Consider the following 16,280-nt stretch of genomic DNA (forward strand, 5'->3'; position numbering starts at 1 on the left):
TGATCCCACAAATGTGGAGGATGTGGCCCTTGATGGTTGTTGGGAGGTTCCTGGCACTTTATAAAAACTGTCCAAGAGGGAGGGAGGGAACGAGGCAGGGAGACCAGCTCAGGTCAAATATAAAGTGAAGGGCAGCCCTAGCCAGTTTGGCTCAGTGGATCGGCCTGTGAACTGCAGGGTCCCGGGTTCGATTCCAGACAAGGGCACATGCCGCTTGATTCCCAGTGGGGGCGTGCAGGAGGCAGCTGATCAATGTTTCTCTCTCATCGATGTTTCTAACTCTCTATCCTTCTCCCTCTTCTCTGTAAAATTCAATAAAACATATTTAAAAATACATATATATATATGTATGTATTAATAAAAAATAAAAATAAAGTGAAAGGCTTGGAGGCAGAAGACCAGGGTTCTAGCCCAGGCTCTGCCACCCCTTGCCATGGGACCCTGGGCCACCCTCTCTGAGCCTTAGTCTCCCAACCTGTAACTTTGGGACAATGCCAGTGCTCAATGCACTGCTGGGAAGATTAAATTCCTAGAACCTCTTGCTGACTGAGTTCACACTGTACCAAGCACCCTGCTACAGGCTTTGCTCATGTTATCACTTAATCTACAAGCTAGTGCGGTACTGAGAGGCAGGGACCATTCTCACTTTAGATTTGAAGAAACTGAGGCTCAGAGAGGTGGAAAATTAACAAAAGGACATATAGCTTGAGGGGCAGAGCTGGGGTGTGTACCCAGGATCTCCTGCCCCAAGACTCAGCCTCCTTTGCTGGTAGTCTGCAGCCCACGGTCATTTCCATGGGTATCATAACAAGCAGAGCCCAGGGGCTGACCAACAGACCCCCAGGGCCACAACTGGTGGCTCTCGCCCAAGCAGAAACTTGGATTCTTTCTTCTCCCACCTCTGGGAACCCTTCCCATCCTCCAAGGCCCAGATCAAACCACCCCGACCCCCACACACAGACACACACACTCTGGACTCCAAGGTCTTGGGTCATGCTTTGTTTCCCTGTAATAATTCACCCCCAGCATGGCCCACATGGCACCCACCACCACTCCTGCAGGCCTCTGCTCCCAATTCACACCTGGGAATCAAACTCTCTTGCTGGGCACCAAACCTCCAGACTCCATCTGCCCAGCTGACCCTCCCCTGGCTAGTGGCAGCCCCCGGCCCCTCCTACCTTTTCCGGATGTGTTTTCTGTTTGCATCCTGAATGTTAGCAATCTTTCTCTTCTTCCCTCGGTTCTTCTGAGAGGGCGTTTTGGGCATCAGCTCCGGCTCCTTGATGAATTCTCTGTTGGTACAAGAAGGGTGATATCTGTGGCTGCCTGGAACCACTGACACCCTCCCTTTCCCAGCCCAACCCCTACCCATTTCCTGGCAGTGACAGGTCAAGTTTGGGTGACTAGCACCAAGTGAGTTCTCCAAGACCACGCGCAAGTCCCCTGACAGGCACTTGGGGCTTCCTCCCAGAGACACAGCAGGGGAGCAAGGTTGCCAGGGGAGCATGTGCAGCCTCTGAGGCCCAGCCCAACTCCTCTCCTTCCTCTTCCCATTATACCAGGTCTGGCCCCCAGCACACTGGGCACTCAGGAGAGACCCGGCAGCCTGTCTGTCTTGCCTGTCCAGTCAGGAAATGGGCAGCTGTCTCCCCAAAGCTATAGCAGCCAGGCAGCCCCCGGTGCCTCCTGCCAGCCTGCCCCACCCCTGCCCTCACCTGGTGAACATACGCCTGGCCTCCTCCTGGATTTCCTTGAGCCACACAAAGTGTGTGTCCGCTTTGCACACAAACTCCATAAGCTTCTGGTCACACAGCTGCAGCAGGTGGACAGGCCCTGGGGCTGTCGTCCCCATGGTAGCTCTGTCTGGGGAAAAACAAAAACAAGAGGCACAGGGGTTCCAGGCTGGGAACTGGAACCTTCTCCAGGGAGAGAGTGCCAGGCCATAGCGCCCATCCCCCAACCACCACAAGACACCCAGTGCCTGAATCAGGGCCCTTCCTCCTCAGAGCTATTCCCGAGATGCAGAATTCCAAACGCCAACCCACTAGCCTCATTTTTGCAAGAAGAAGGGCCTGTCCTACTCACACTCTTCAAGTGCCTTCGCTCTACCCACCCACAGCACCCTGTCCCCATGAGTCCACACTTCCAAACCAACTCTGGTATCAATAGTCCTCTGTACAAATGGCCTTTTGGGCTTAAAGTGACAAGCCACGGCCAACTGCCTTCCCAGACCAGGGAGAAGCCGCAGCTGCCACAGGACCCCTGTCCACCCTCACAAACCCAGCCCTGCTCTGACTCTCCTATGGGTTCTCCTCTTCCTCCCTGTGGGTGAGCCAGGGCTTAGACACAGCCACCCTGAGCTACACACAAGCTGACCCCAGGCCTCTTGCCAAGGAACATAGAATCCAACTGCCTCTTCAAGAGGCCAGTGAACGGAAGGCGTTCTGTGTTCCAAGGGAGTCGGTAAGAAAGGAGGGAGCAGAGACTGTGTTTCTCCAAGAGGCCCCCACAACCTTCTCTCTCCTTGAGCTGAAATGCCCCAGACGTGGATAATGAAGCATGAGGAGGAGCAGAGAAGCAATGCCTTCTTTTTAAGAAAACTTCTGTAGAATGACTGGGTAGGGGAGAATACAAAACCAGTTTTCTCTTCATTTCTTAAAAATCAGCAGCTCAGGAGGGGAACCAAGATGGTGGCGTAGGTAAATGCTGGCACTCGCCGCCTCCCACAACCACATCAAAATTACAACTAAAATACGGAACAACCATCATTCAGGACTGCCTGAAAGCTGGCTGGATGGAAGTCCTATAACTAGAGAAGTAAAGAAGAAAGCACGTTGAGACTAGTAGGAGGGGTTGAGGTGCCAAGCGGGCTGGGCTGGCACCCACATGGGCTTCAGGGGTCGCCCCGAGGAGCAAAGGGTCCCAGCCCCACACCACACCCCCACCCAGGGTCCCAGAGCTGGGAAGAGAAGTCCCCATAACTTCAGGCTGTAAAGACCAGTGGGGATTGTGGCTGAGAGACACGGAGGCTGCTGGAGACCCAGGTGTTCCTCTTAAAGGGCTCTGGCACCAACTTATTCAGACTTGCTTCCTCTGAGCTCCAGCGCCTGGAGGCTTTGGGGGAACCAGACACATATGGGGAGGAACTGGATTGTCTGGCATTGGGACAGGAACTTGGGGACAGCTTTCTACCAGACGGAGGTGCTGGCAGGGGTTATTGTTCCTATGCTGAGACCTCCCCTGTCCCAGGCCTGACTGGCAACTATATCTGAGTCCCCATCAACCTGGAGCACACTGTTTACTCCACCTGGTGACTCCCTAAGACCCCATCCAGTTTGCAGCCCCACCTAAACTGTTTGCAGCAGCTTTTCCATATAAAAGGCCTGTCCTGGCTCAGGCTTCAGACTTTGCTAAAATCTTTCAAACAAGCTGCAGCTGGTGTCAGCGTGCCCCAAACCTATCAATAAAAGGCCCAAGACCAGGTACCAGCAACAGCCTGTCTTACTTCACAGTTGGGCCTCATCTGGGCACTTCTAAACCCGATACAAATAGAAGAAAGCTTCAGATCTCTCTATAGCTCCTGCCAGGTGGCCCCGGGCAGTGGCTGACTTTGCACCTCCCTGGAGGCCCTAGAGCCATTGCACCCGGTGGACAGCTTCAGACCATATCAGATTACAACCCTACACATCCACAAGTGACACACTCAAGGGGCAGACTCAGTGAGTACCAAAGCCCCACTGAAGCAAGTCCTGCTCCATAAGGGTGTTTCCTGCACAGCAGCTCTCCCATTATAGTCACAGCTGGTCCTCACAGCCAATTGGCCTGGAGGTCAATTCCTCCCAGTGATGCCAATAGCAATCAAGTCTCAACTACAAATAGACTGTGCACATGGCCCACAGAGGGGCCCACCTAGAGTGCCCAGCTCAGGTGACTGGGGAGGCTGAGCCACTGGGCCCTACAGGACACCTACCACACAAGGCCACTCTACCAACTCCAGGAGACATCGCAGCTCTACCCAATACACAGAAACAAACACAAGGAAACAGTCAAAATGCGGAGACAAAGAAACATGCCACAAATGAAAGATGGAAGAAAGCAAACTACCGGATACAGAGTTCAAAACAACAGTTATAGGATTACTCAAGGATCTTCATGAGACCTTCAAGGGACTTGGTGAGACTTTCAAGGATCTTACACAGGGAAGTTAGTTTTTAGCAGAGCTCATCTTTAAAAAGGGTCACCATAAGTTAGGACAAAGGTGACCCTGAGAAAGGAAGAATCAGTGTACCAAGAATGAGGCTAATGGGAAGAGTAGCAAAAATGTCTTCAGCCCGTGTCAAACCCTGTGCACAAACCCAGAGCACCCAACATCCCACCAAGAGAGAAGGGAGCTCATCTCCTTCCCTCCCCCAATACTTCCCTCACACCACACACCACACACCACACACCACACACCTCACCGCCCTCCTTTAGTGATGCCTGTTCTTTTGAGAGTGCGAGAAGTCAGGGAGCTGCTCCCACTTACCAAGTCCTATTCCATGCCCAGGTGAGGCATCTCATTCATTCTCACCGCAACCTCAAGGATACCCAGGTGCAGAGGAGGAAACTGAGGCAACGAGAGATTAACTCAGCCATCCTGGGGCCTGGATTTAAACTGTGCTCTTAACCACAAGCTATGCGGCCTGCTTGATTTAAACCTCTGAAAGGCAAGCCTCAAGTTCTGGCTTTGGGCACCTCCAGAGAAGGCCACCGTGTCTGGATGGACCTGAACCGCTGACAGAGAACCTGTCTGGGCAGTGACAAGGGGCATCCGGAAAGGGTTAGTTTAAAATGTTGCTCAGCTGGAGGCGGAGGTGTTGAGTGAAACTGTACAGAAACACTGTCTGGCATAATCCATCACACACCCCGGGAGTGGGGTGGGGGGGTGCGCTTCCTCCGCATCTAAGTCAACAAACGGCCTCCTAGGCACACAACAGGGTGCTAGGCACCCAGAGGGGATGGGGTTATTTTCTCAGAACCTGGTGACCTAGGTGGAAGATGGGGGGCTCATCTCAGGCCCGGGACTAAGGAAGGTCACCTCGCCACGTGAAAGAGGTGACCGGTCCATTCCCGGGTGGGAAGGGGGAACCCCTCCCCGACCGGAGTTCAATCACTAACCACCCCACTCCCCCGCCGGCCACCGGGGCACTCACTCGGTTGCACAGCATCTCCTAAGTGCTACTCAGATCCAAGTCCCATGGTCTCAGACCCTCAGCTCCCAAGCTCACGGCTCCACGGATGCAATGGAGTTGTGCAGAGCAGGGCAAACCTATGACTATAGGCTGGAGCAATCGGCAAGTTTACCAGGGCGGCTGCAAAACTCTAAGCCTATGGGGTAAAAGAAATCGCCAGTCAGGCCACCTATTGGCTACTTGGATTGGCAGTCTGTGGGTCTATGGGCGGGGAAAGGAAGCATGGAAGCCTCTGGCCCAGCCGTGGGCAAACTACGGCCCACGGGCTGGATCCAGCCCGTTTGAAATGAATAAAACTAAAAAAAAAAAAAAAAAAAAAAAAAAAAAAAAGACTGTACCCTTTTATGTAATAATGTTTACTTTGAATTTATATTAGTTCACACAAACACTCCATCCATGCTTTTGTTCCGGCCCTCCGGTCCAGTTTAAGAACCCATTGTGGCCCTCGAGTCAAAAAGTTTGCCCACCCCTGTCTGGCCCCAACTCTGCATGCCAGAACTATAAGACCCAGCATGCACTGGGAAGGACCCAGGGGTGAGGGGCACCTCTGGTATCCTTGTGGTGCCAACTCCTGGATCTGCCAGGTAATGCTGGTCCAGGTGTAAGGGACAATCAGTGGGTCCGTGCTGCCTGTCACTACCTGAACCAATAAAGCAGAGACAGGATTGAATCATATATGAGCATTTATTCCAATACTGGCCGGCACCCGGTGTGGTAGGGACGACCCCGGTGAGGTTGAAACGGCCCCCGTGAGGTAGGGACGACCCTGGTCAGGTCAAAACGGCCCCGGTGTGGTAGGGACAACCCCGGTCAGGTTGAAACGGCCCCCGTGAGGTAGGGACGACCCTGGTCAGGTCGAAACGGCCCCGGTGTGGTAGGGACGACCCCGGTGAGGTTGAAACGGCCCCCGTGAGGTAGGGACGACCCCGGTCAGGTCGAAACGGCCCCGGTGTGGTAGGGACAACCCCGGTCAGGTTGAAACGGCCCCCGTGAGGTAGGGACGACCCCGGTCAGGTTGAAACGGCCCCCGTGAGGTAGGGACGACCCCGGTCAGGTCGAAACGGCCCCAGTGTGGTAGGGACGACCCCGGTGAGGTTGAAACAGACCCCGTGAGGTAGGGACGACCCCAGTCAGGTCGAAACGGCCCCGGTGTGGTAGGGACGACCCCGGTGAGGTTGAAACGGCCCCCGTGAGGTAGGGACGACCCTGGTCAGGTCGAAACGGCCCCGGTGTGGTAGGGACAACCCCGGTCAGGTTGAAACGGCCCCCGTGAGGTAGGGACGACCCCGATGAGGTTGAAACGGCCCCCGTGAGGTAGTGACGACCCCGGTCAGGTTGAAACGGCCCCCGTGAGGTAGGGACAACCCCGGTCAGGTTGAAACGGCCCCCGTGAGGTAGGGACGACCCCGGTGAGGTTGAAACAGACCCCGTGAGGTAGGGACGACCCCGATGAGGTTGAAACGGCCCCCGTGAGGTAGTGACGACCCCAGTCAGGTCGAAACGGCCCCGGTGTGGTAGGGACAACCCCAGTCAGGTTGAAACAGCCCCGGTGTGGTAGGGACAACCCCGGTCAGGTCGAAACGGCCCCGGTGTGGTAGGGACGACCCCGGTGAGGTTGAAACGGCCCCCGTGAGGTAGGGATGGCCCCGGTCAGGTTGAAACGGCCCCGGTGTGGTAGGGACAACCCCGGTCAGGTTGAAACGGCCCCGGTGTGGTAGGGACAACCCCGGTGAGGTTGAAACGGCCCTGGTGAAGTCGGGACGGCCCCGGTGAGGTTGAAACAGCCCCCGTGAGGTAGGGACGACCCCGGTCTGGTAGGGACAACCCCGGTCAGGTCGAAACGGCCCCGGTGTGGTAGGGACGACCCCGGTGAGGTTGAAACGGCCCCCGTGAGGTAGGGACGGCCCCGGTGAGGTTGAAACGGCCCTGGTGAGGCTCAGACGGCCCTGGTGAGGTTGAGACTACTCCAGTGAGGTTGGGACAAATAAAGGGGACCAGTATGGACTGATGAACAGGGGTAGATACAGAAGCAGAGCAACATTGAACAGAATGTTAAACTACAGTGGGAAGCCTGGGGAGGGTTGGGGGGGGGATTAAGAGACCAACTGAAGGACTTATATGCATGCATATGGGATTAACCAATGGACACAAGACACGGGGCGGGGGGGGGCGGGGGGTAGGGGCTGGGGGAATGTCAAGGGGGGGAAAAAAGGAGACATATGTAATACTCTTTGTAATACTTTAAGAAATAAAAATTATTAAAATAAAAAAAATAAAAAAATACTGGCCGGCAGCAGGTCAACCACAAAAATCTGCTCTCTACCCCACCATGAGCCAACTGCTTATATTGGGTAGAAGGACGAAGGTTACGTGGGGAAGTTGGCAAAAGGTATGCCAAAAGGGCAGTTTACAGGTCTGGAGATTCGCAGAGGCCTGCGGGTATGCAAAGGCTGGAGGTCTTCAAAGGGCTTAGTGATGCAAAGGGCTATGGGTCTTCAAAGGGCCTGTGATTCCGGTTTCTGCAACAAGGTTTTTGAGGTTATTTTTCCATGATAAATGGCAGCTCCCTGATGGGGAGGATGGACTGCATTTCCAGGTGAGCTCCCAGGTCCCACATGCAACCCCCAGCCAGGTTAGAATGTGCTTTCTTTAATCAGAACAAAACAATCACGGTTAACAGAGCAAGATTAACATTTCTTACAATTACAACTGGTCCCCAATATTCTATTTCTGCCCCTATCACAGGAAGTCTTGCACTTTGCCATTTCTTCATTCAGCCATGTCTTCCATACAGGAAGTGTGATTGACAACTGGAAGGTGTTTCACAGGGAAAGCGCTACAAAATCTTTATATGTTTTCGAGGGCTGTTGTAGCAAAAGCACCATAAACAGAGTGGCTTAAGTGACAGAAACATATAGTCCTCACACTTCTGAAAATCAGAAGTCCGAGATCAAGAACTGCAGCAGGGTTGGTCTTTTCTGAGAGCTGCAAGGGAGAACCGGTTCCAGTCCACTCTCCTGGCTTCCAGTGACTTGGCAATACTGGCAAACCCGATCTTTCTTCCTTCACAACGACACAGAGGCGCAGGAGACCCAAATGTCCCTCTTAAAAGGTTCCGGCATGAACTTAGACTTGCTTCCTCCGAGCTCCAGTGCCCGCCTGGAGGCGCTGGGGGACCCAGACACATGGGGAGGAACTGGACTGTCTGGCATCGGGGCAGGAACTCAGGGATGGCTTTTTACCAGCTAGCGGTGCTCTTGTTTTGGTGGTGGTACTAGTGAGGAATTGGGTTAGTAACAGAAGAAAAGAGAGCCATAAATATCAAAGAGGGAAACCTTCCCCCAAAGAATCGTAATTGCTGTAAGATATGCCTTTTATATTTCATGCCTCTGACCTTTAGCAAACTTCAAAATCAAAGTCTTGCCCACTGGTGTGGCTCAGCAGTTAAGCATCGACCCATGAACAAGAGGTTGCTGGTCCGATTCCCAGTCAGGGCGCATGCCGGGGGTTGTGGGTGAGGTGATGGAGGCAGCAAATCGATGTTGATGTTTCTCTCTCATTGATGTTTCTATCTCTCTCTCCCTTCCTCTCTCTCTAAAAATCAATAAAAACATTTTTTTAAAAAAATATTTGCCCTAACTGGTTTGGCTCAGTGGATAGAGCGTCAGCCTGCGGACTCAAGGGTCCCAGGTTCGATTCTGGTCAAGGGCATGTACCTTGGTTGCGGGCACATCCCCAGTAGGGGGTATGCAGGAGGCAGCTGATCAATGTTTCTCTCTCATCCATGTTTCTAACTCTCTATCCCTCTCCCTTCCGCTCTGTAAAAAATCAATAAAATATATTTTTAAAAAAATCTTTACTCAGGCTAAAATATGTTAAAGCAGGGATTTCCCCCCTTTATCAGGACAGGCATACCTTGGAGATACTGCAGGTTCGTTCAGTTCTAGACCACCACAATAAAGCGAGTATTGCAATAACGCAAGTTGCACACATTTTTTGGTTTCCCAGTGCATATAAATAAATGTTTTCACTATACTCTCGTTTATTAAGTGTGTAATAGCATTATGTCTAAAAAAATATGTACTGTACATACCTTAATGAGAAAATACTTCATTGCTAAAAAATGCTAAGCTTCATCTGAGCCCTCAGCGAGTCATAATCTTTTTGCTGGTGGAGGGTCTTGCCTCAGTGTTGATGGCTGCTGACTGATCAGCGTGGTGGCTGCTGAAGGCTGGGGTGGCTGTGCCAATTTCTTTTTTTTTTTAAATATATTTTATTGATCTTTCACAGAGAGGAAGGGAGAGGGACAGAGAGCCAGAAACATCGATGGGAGAGAAACATCGATCAGCCGCCTCCTGCACATCTCCCACTGGGGATGTGCTGTGCCAATTTCTTGCTTTTGTTTTTGTTTTTTGACAGATCCTGCCTCAGGTTTATTTGTTCAAATAGCAAAGGAGGACACCAGCTCCATGCATACAGCAACCCAGAGGTCCCACCAGTCCTTCCGTCCTCACATCACGTTTGGCAGACAGAGGCCTCTACTGTGGAGCCTTCGTGGGGGCCTGGGCACCTTTGGGAGCGGGAGCCTGAACCCCTTTGGGAGCCTGAGCTGCAGCTGCAGCTGCACCCGCAGCCTGGGGCTTGGTTTCCGCCTTGGCCTTGGCCTTTGGCCGGCAGAGCCTGAGCCCCTTGGCAATGTGGGCACGAGCACTTTCCCAAGCTTGGGGTGAGCGAGGTAGGCAAGTCGACTGAGTTTGTGGCTGCAGCCCTTTGGGATGTTGGGCCTGGGCTCCTTGGGCTTGACCAGGGCCTTGATGGCCTCAGCACGTGCGCTCATGGCCTTGGCGTTGTTGGCCTGCATCTTCTTCAGGCCCTTCTTGTTGTGCTTCTTGGCAAAGCGCATGTTCCTTAGGAACTTGGGGTCTACCCCCTTAAGAAATTTGTGTCTTTGTGATGGGGGTTTCTTGATGCCGTTCCTGTGCCATTTTCGGGACCGGTTGTGCGTGGTATGGTTCTTGGACTTGGGCCACCTCTGCACCGAAGCCCGCGGTTCCCAAAGTGCCTGGCCAATTTCTTAAAATAAGGCAACAGTGAAGTTGGCCACTTTGACTGACTGTTCCTTTCACAAATGATTTCTCTATAGCAGGTGAGGCTGTTTGATAGCGTATTAACCACAGTAGAACTTCTTTCAAAATGGGGGTCAATCCTCTCAAACCCTGCCACTGCATTAGCAACTAAGCTTATATAATATTCTAAATCCTTTGTTGTCATTTCAACAATCTCCCCAGCATCTTCACCAGGAGTACATCCCATCTCAAAATACCACTTTCTTCGCTCATCCGTAAGAAGTAACTCCTCGTTTGTCTCATCACGAGATTGCAGCAATTCAGTCCTATCTTCTGGCTCTAGTAATTTTCTGGCTCTTTCTTTTCCCACCATACCTGCAGTTACTTCCTCCGCTGAAGTCCTGAACCCCTCAAAGTCATCACGAGTGTTGGGATCAACTTCTTCTGAACTCCTGTTAATGTTGATATTTTGATTCTTCCCATAAATCGCAAATGTTCTTAATGGAACACAACACGGTGCATCCTTTCCAGAAGGTTTTCAATTTACGTTGCCCAGATCCATCAGAGGAATCACTAACAATGGCAGCTATAGACGTATGAAATGTGTTTCTTTATTTAATTGAGTTGGTTTGTTTTTTTTTCCAGAGAGGAAGGAAAAGAGAGAGAGAGAGAGAGAGAGAGAGAGAGAGAGAGAGAGAGAGAGAGAGAGAGAAACATCGGTCGGTTGCCTCCCGGACCCACCCCCGGCCCGGACCAAAACCGCAACCTGGGCATGTGCCCTGACGGAATCAAACTGGCAACCTTTCGGTGCATGGGATGATGCTTAACCAACTGAGCCACACTGGTCAGAACTGAAATTTGTTTCTTAAATAATAACACTTGAAAATCAAAATTACTCCTTGACTCATGGGCTGACAGAATGAATGTTGTGTTCCATGAATACAACATTAATCTCCTTGTACATCTCCATCAGAGCTCTTGAGTGTCCAGGTGCATTGTCAATGAACAGTAATATTTTGAAAAGAACCTTTTTTTTCTGAGCAGTAGGTCCCAATAGTGGGCTTAAAATATTTAATAAACCATGTTGTAACCAGATACACTGTCATCCAGACTTGATTGTTCCACTGATAAGGCACAGGCCAAGTACCTTTGGCATAAATCTACTTAAGGGCTCTCGGATTTGGGGAATGATAAATGATCATTGGCTTCAATTTAAAATCACCAGCTACATTAGCCCCTAATAAGAGAGTCAGCCTGCCCTTTGAAGCTTTGAAAGGCACTGGCTTCTCTCTAGCTATGAAAGTCCTAAATAGCATCTTCTTCCAGTACAAGGCTGTTTTGTCTACATTGAAAATTCATTGTTTAGTGTAGATGCCTTTATTAATTATCTCAGCTAGGTCTTCTGGATAACTTGCTGCAGCATCTACATCAGCACTTGCTGCTGCACCTTGTACTTTTAAAACTATGTATATATATCTATATATATCTATCTATATATATATGTATATATATATGTATATATATATATATATATGCAGATATACATATATATATGTTTTTATTAATTGTAGAAAGAGAGGAAGGGAGAGGAAGAGAGAGAAACATCGATGACAGAGGAGCATCATTGGTTGGCTGCCCCCTGTACGCCCCCATTGGGAATGGAGACCCCAGCCTGGGCAGCGCCCTGACCTGGAATCAAACTGGAGACTCTCTTCTCGGTGCATGGGACACTCCACCAGAGCTGTGCTTTGCACTGTTATGTACGGAGACGGCTACTTTCCTCAAATCTCATAAACCAACTTCTATCTTCACACTTTCCTTCTGCACCTCTCACCTCTCTCAGCCTTCATAGTATTGAAGAAAGTGAGGGCCTTGCTCAGGATTAGGCTTTGGCTTAAGAGTGCTGTGGCCGGTGTGGCCTTCTATCCAGACCACGACAACTTTCTCCGTATGAGCGATAAGGCTGTTTCTCTTTCTTATCACTCATGTGTTCCCTGAAGTAGCACATTTAATTTCTGTCAGAAACTTTTCCTTTGTGCCCAAACTGGTGTTCTCATTGGCTAGAGCATCAGCCCTGTACACACCAATGCATATTGGGTTCAAGTCCTAGTCAAGGGCATGTACCTGGGTTGCAGGTTTGATCCCCAGCTCCTGTTAGAATGACTTATTTAAAAAACAAACTAACAAGAAATAACAAATGCTGGCAAAGATGTGAAGAAAAGGGAATCCTGAAGCGCTATTGGTGGGAATGTAGAATTAAAAACAGTCTGGACCTACACACCCACACACACATCCACATCCACAAAAATAAATAAAAATAAGAACAGTATGGAGCTTCCTCAAAAAATTAAAAATAGAACTTCACAGTTCTAGCAATCCCACTTCTGGGTATATATCCTAAGGAGATGGAACCACTATCTTAAGAGGTATCTGTACTCCCATGTTCACTGCAGTATTAGCCACAATAACTAAGACATGGAAACAACCAAAGTGCCCATCAATGGATAAACAGGTAGAGGAAATGTGATATACACATACACACACACACACACACACACACACACACACACACACTGGAGACCCGGTGCACGAAATTCGTGCATGGGTAGGATCTCTAGGCATGGCTGACAATCAGTGTGGACCTGTGGGGTGACCAGCGGGGCAATCAGAGGGCCCCCCTCTGACACCGGCCTTGGCCAGCCTGGCACTGCCTGCTTGCCGACTTCGCCCCCCACCGCCGCCGCTGGTTGCCTCCCTCTGTGGGACAACCAGTGGGGTGATTGGGGGGGCCCGCTGGCACCCGCCTTGGCTGGCCTGGCACCTGTGGGCTGGGGCAGCTCCTCCATTGAGCATCTGCCCCCTGGTGGTCAGTGTGCATCATAGCAACCGGTTGTTCCACAGGTCATTCCACCATTCAGTCAATTTGCATATTAGGCTTTTATTATATAGGACTAGAGGCCTGTGCACGAAAATTCATGCACTGGTGTTGGTGGGGTGGTCCCTCAGCCTGGCCTACCCCCTCTCATAGTCTGGGAGCTCTCAGGGGATGTCCTACTGATGTCCCTTGGGGAGCAGGCCTAAGCTGCAGTCTGGCCTCCCTCTGCAGGAGGTGACCAGGCTGATCAGGGGAAGGCGCTGCCCCCATCACCCTGCTGCTGCTGCTGCCACTGCTGGCTGCGGCAGCTGTAAGGCCTGAGCCCCGGGCCTCACAGCGACTGTGGCTTTGTCCGGATGGATATCTGGAAGACGTCCGCCCTAATTAGCATATTACCTTTTATTAGCATAGATAATGGTATGTTATTCAGACATAAAAAAAAAATAAGCCGAAACCGGTTTGGCTCAGTGGATAGAGCCTCGGCCTGCGGACTGAAAGGTCCCAGGTTCGATTCTGGTCAAGGGCATGTACCTGGGTTGCGGGCACATCCCCAGTGGGAGATGTGCAGGAGGCAGCTGATCAATGTTTCTCTCTCATCAATGTTTCTAACTCTCTATCTCTCTCCCTTCCTCTCTGTAAAAAATCAATAAAATATATATTAAAAAAATAAATAAGGTAAATCCTACCATAACTTGGAAGGACTTGGAGGGCATTTTGCTAAGTGAAATAAGTTATACAGAGAATTCTAGCCAAATACTGTATGATCTCATTTATATGTGGAATCTAAAAACATCAAACTCAGAGTAGAATGATGGTTGCCAAGGGCTGAGGGGTGGGGGAAATGGGGAAATATTGGTCAAAAGGTATAAACTTCCAGTTATAAAATGAATACGTTCCAGGAATCTAATGTATGGCATGGTGATTATAGTTAACATTGTATTGTATATTTGAAATTTTCTAGGACAGTAGAGCTTTAATGAGCTCACCATAACAAAACCAACAAAATAATTACATGAGGTGAAGGTTGTGTTAACTCACCTTAGTGTGGTAAACATTTTGCAGTATGTACATGTATCAAATCATTATATTGCAACACCTTAAATTTACACATGTTATATGTCAATTATATCTGAATAAAGCTGGGGGAAAAGTACCTGATGGTTATGATGACCTGTTTTAGTGCGACAGTGGGGACAGAAACCAGATTGGAAGGAGATGAAGAGTGAATAGGAGATTTTTAATTGAATATATGTAATTTTCTCTAACGTCTCCCAAATCCAACTAAAATTATTATAAAAGGAATAAAAAAGTCATAAATGTTAGAGGTATAAAAAAAGACAAAAAGAAAAAAGATAACAGATCCCAATATTTTAGATGCTGGAGACCAGATAGATAAATGATATATAACTTAGAAGAGAAAAAAAAGCTAAAACCTAATAGAAAGAAAACAAGGAAAAAAGATGATTCTCCTCTAAAATTACAGAAAGGTTCAGAAATTAGAGGCACCCTGGTACTGGCTCAAGAACAGGCATATAGATCAATGGAACCGAACAGAGACCCCAGAAATCAATCCAAACCATTACACTCAATTAATATTTGACAAAGGACAAAAAAGCATACAATGGAGTCAAGTCAGTCTCTTCAATAAATGGTGCTGGGAAAAATGGATAGATACGTGCAAAAAAAAAAAAATGAAACTAGACCACCAACTTACATCATATATAAAAATAAACTCCAAATGGAAAAAAGACTTAATGTAAGTCATGAAAACATAAAAAAATCCTAGAAGATACCACAGTCAGCAAAATCTCAGACATTTCTCATAGCAATATGTTTGTGGATACATCTCCTAGGGCCGTGGTCGGCAAACTGCAGCTCACGAGCCACATGCGGCTCTTTGGCCCCTTGAGTGTGGCTCTCCCTAAGCCTTAGGAGTACCCTAATTAAGTTAATAACAATGCATCATCAACAAATCAACAAACGACAAGTGCTGGAGAGGATGTGGAGAAAAAGGAACACTCGTGCACTGCTGGTGGGAATGCAGACTGGTGCAGCCACTATGAAAGGCAGTATGGAGGTTCCTCCAAAAATTGGAAATGGAACTCCCATTTGACCCTGTGATCCCACTTCTAGGAATATATCCCAAGAAACCAGAAACACCAATCAGAAAGGATATATGTACCCAGATGTTCATAGCAGCACAATTCACCATAGCTAAGATCTGGAAACAGCCTAAGTGCCCATCAGTAGATGAATGGATTAGAAAACTGTTGTACATCTACACGATGGAATACTATGCTGCTGTTAAAAAGAAGGAACTCCTACCATTTGCAACAGCATGGATGGAACTGGAGAGCATTATGCTAAGTGAAAAAAGCCAGTCAATGAAGGAAAAATACCACATGATCTCACTCTTTCATGGATAATTAAGACCATTACAAACTTTTGAACAATAATAAATACAGTGGCAGAGCTGCCTCAAACTGATTGTCGGACTGCAGTGGGAAGGCCAGGGAGGGTTGGGGGACAGGAGGGAGGGGAGTAAGAGATCAACCGAAGGACTTGTATGCACTCATATAACCATAACTAATGGACATAAGACACTGGGGGGTAAGGGAGGGCAGGGGCTTGTCAAGGGCGGGGGGGAAAAAAAGGACACTTATGTAATACCCTTTGTAATACTTTAAGCGAAAAAAAAAAAAAAGTTAATAACAATGTACCTACCTATATAGTTTAAGTTTAAAAAATTTGGCTCTCAAAAGAAATTTCAATCGTTGTACTGTTGATATTTGGCTCTGTTGACTAATGAGTTTGCCAACCACTGTCTAGGGCAAAGGAAAAGAAGGAGAAAATAAACAAATGGGACTACATCAAAATAAATAGCTTCTGCACAGCAAAAGAAACTATCAACAAAACAAAAAGGGAGCCCACTGAATGGGAGAACATATTTGGCAATGATACATCTGATAAAGGGTTAATATCCAAAATATATAAGGTACTCATACAACTTAACAAAAGGAAAACAAATAATCCAATTAAAAAATGGGCAAAGGCCCTAAATAGATACTTCTCCAAAGAGAACATTCAGATGGCCAAGAGACATATGAA

General features: G+C 49.0%; 1 pseudogene; it reads right to left on the reverse strand.

The window, feature by feature from the left end:
• Window positions 1-9,769: 9,769 nt before the first annotated feature.
• LOC139006386 (large ribosomal subunit protein eL29 pseudogene) lies at window positions 9,770-14,227 on the reverse strand (annotated as a pseudogene).
• Between the last annotated feature and the right edge of the window lie 2,053 nt (window positions 14,228-16,280).

The sequence above is a fragment of the Myotis yumanensis genome, unplaced genomic scaffold (assembly GCF_028538775.1).
Source record: "Myotis yumanensis isolate MYYU_CA2020_CCGP unplaced genomic scaffold, mMyoYum1.0.hap1 SCAF_3, whole genome shotgun sequence".
NCBI classification, from domain to species: domain Eukaryota; kingdom Metazoa; phylum Chordata; class Mammalia; order Chiroptera; family Vespertilionidae; genus Myotis; species Myotis yumanensis.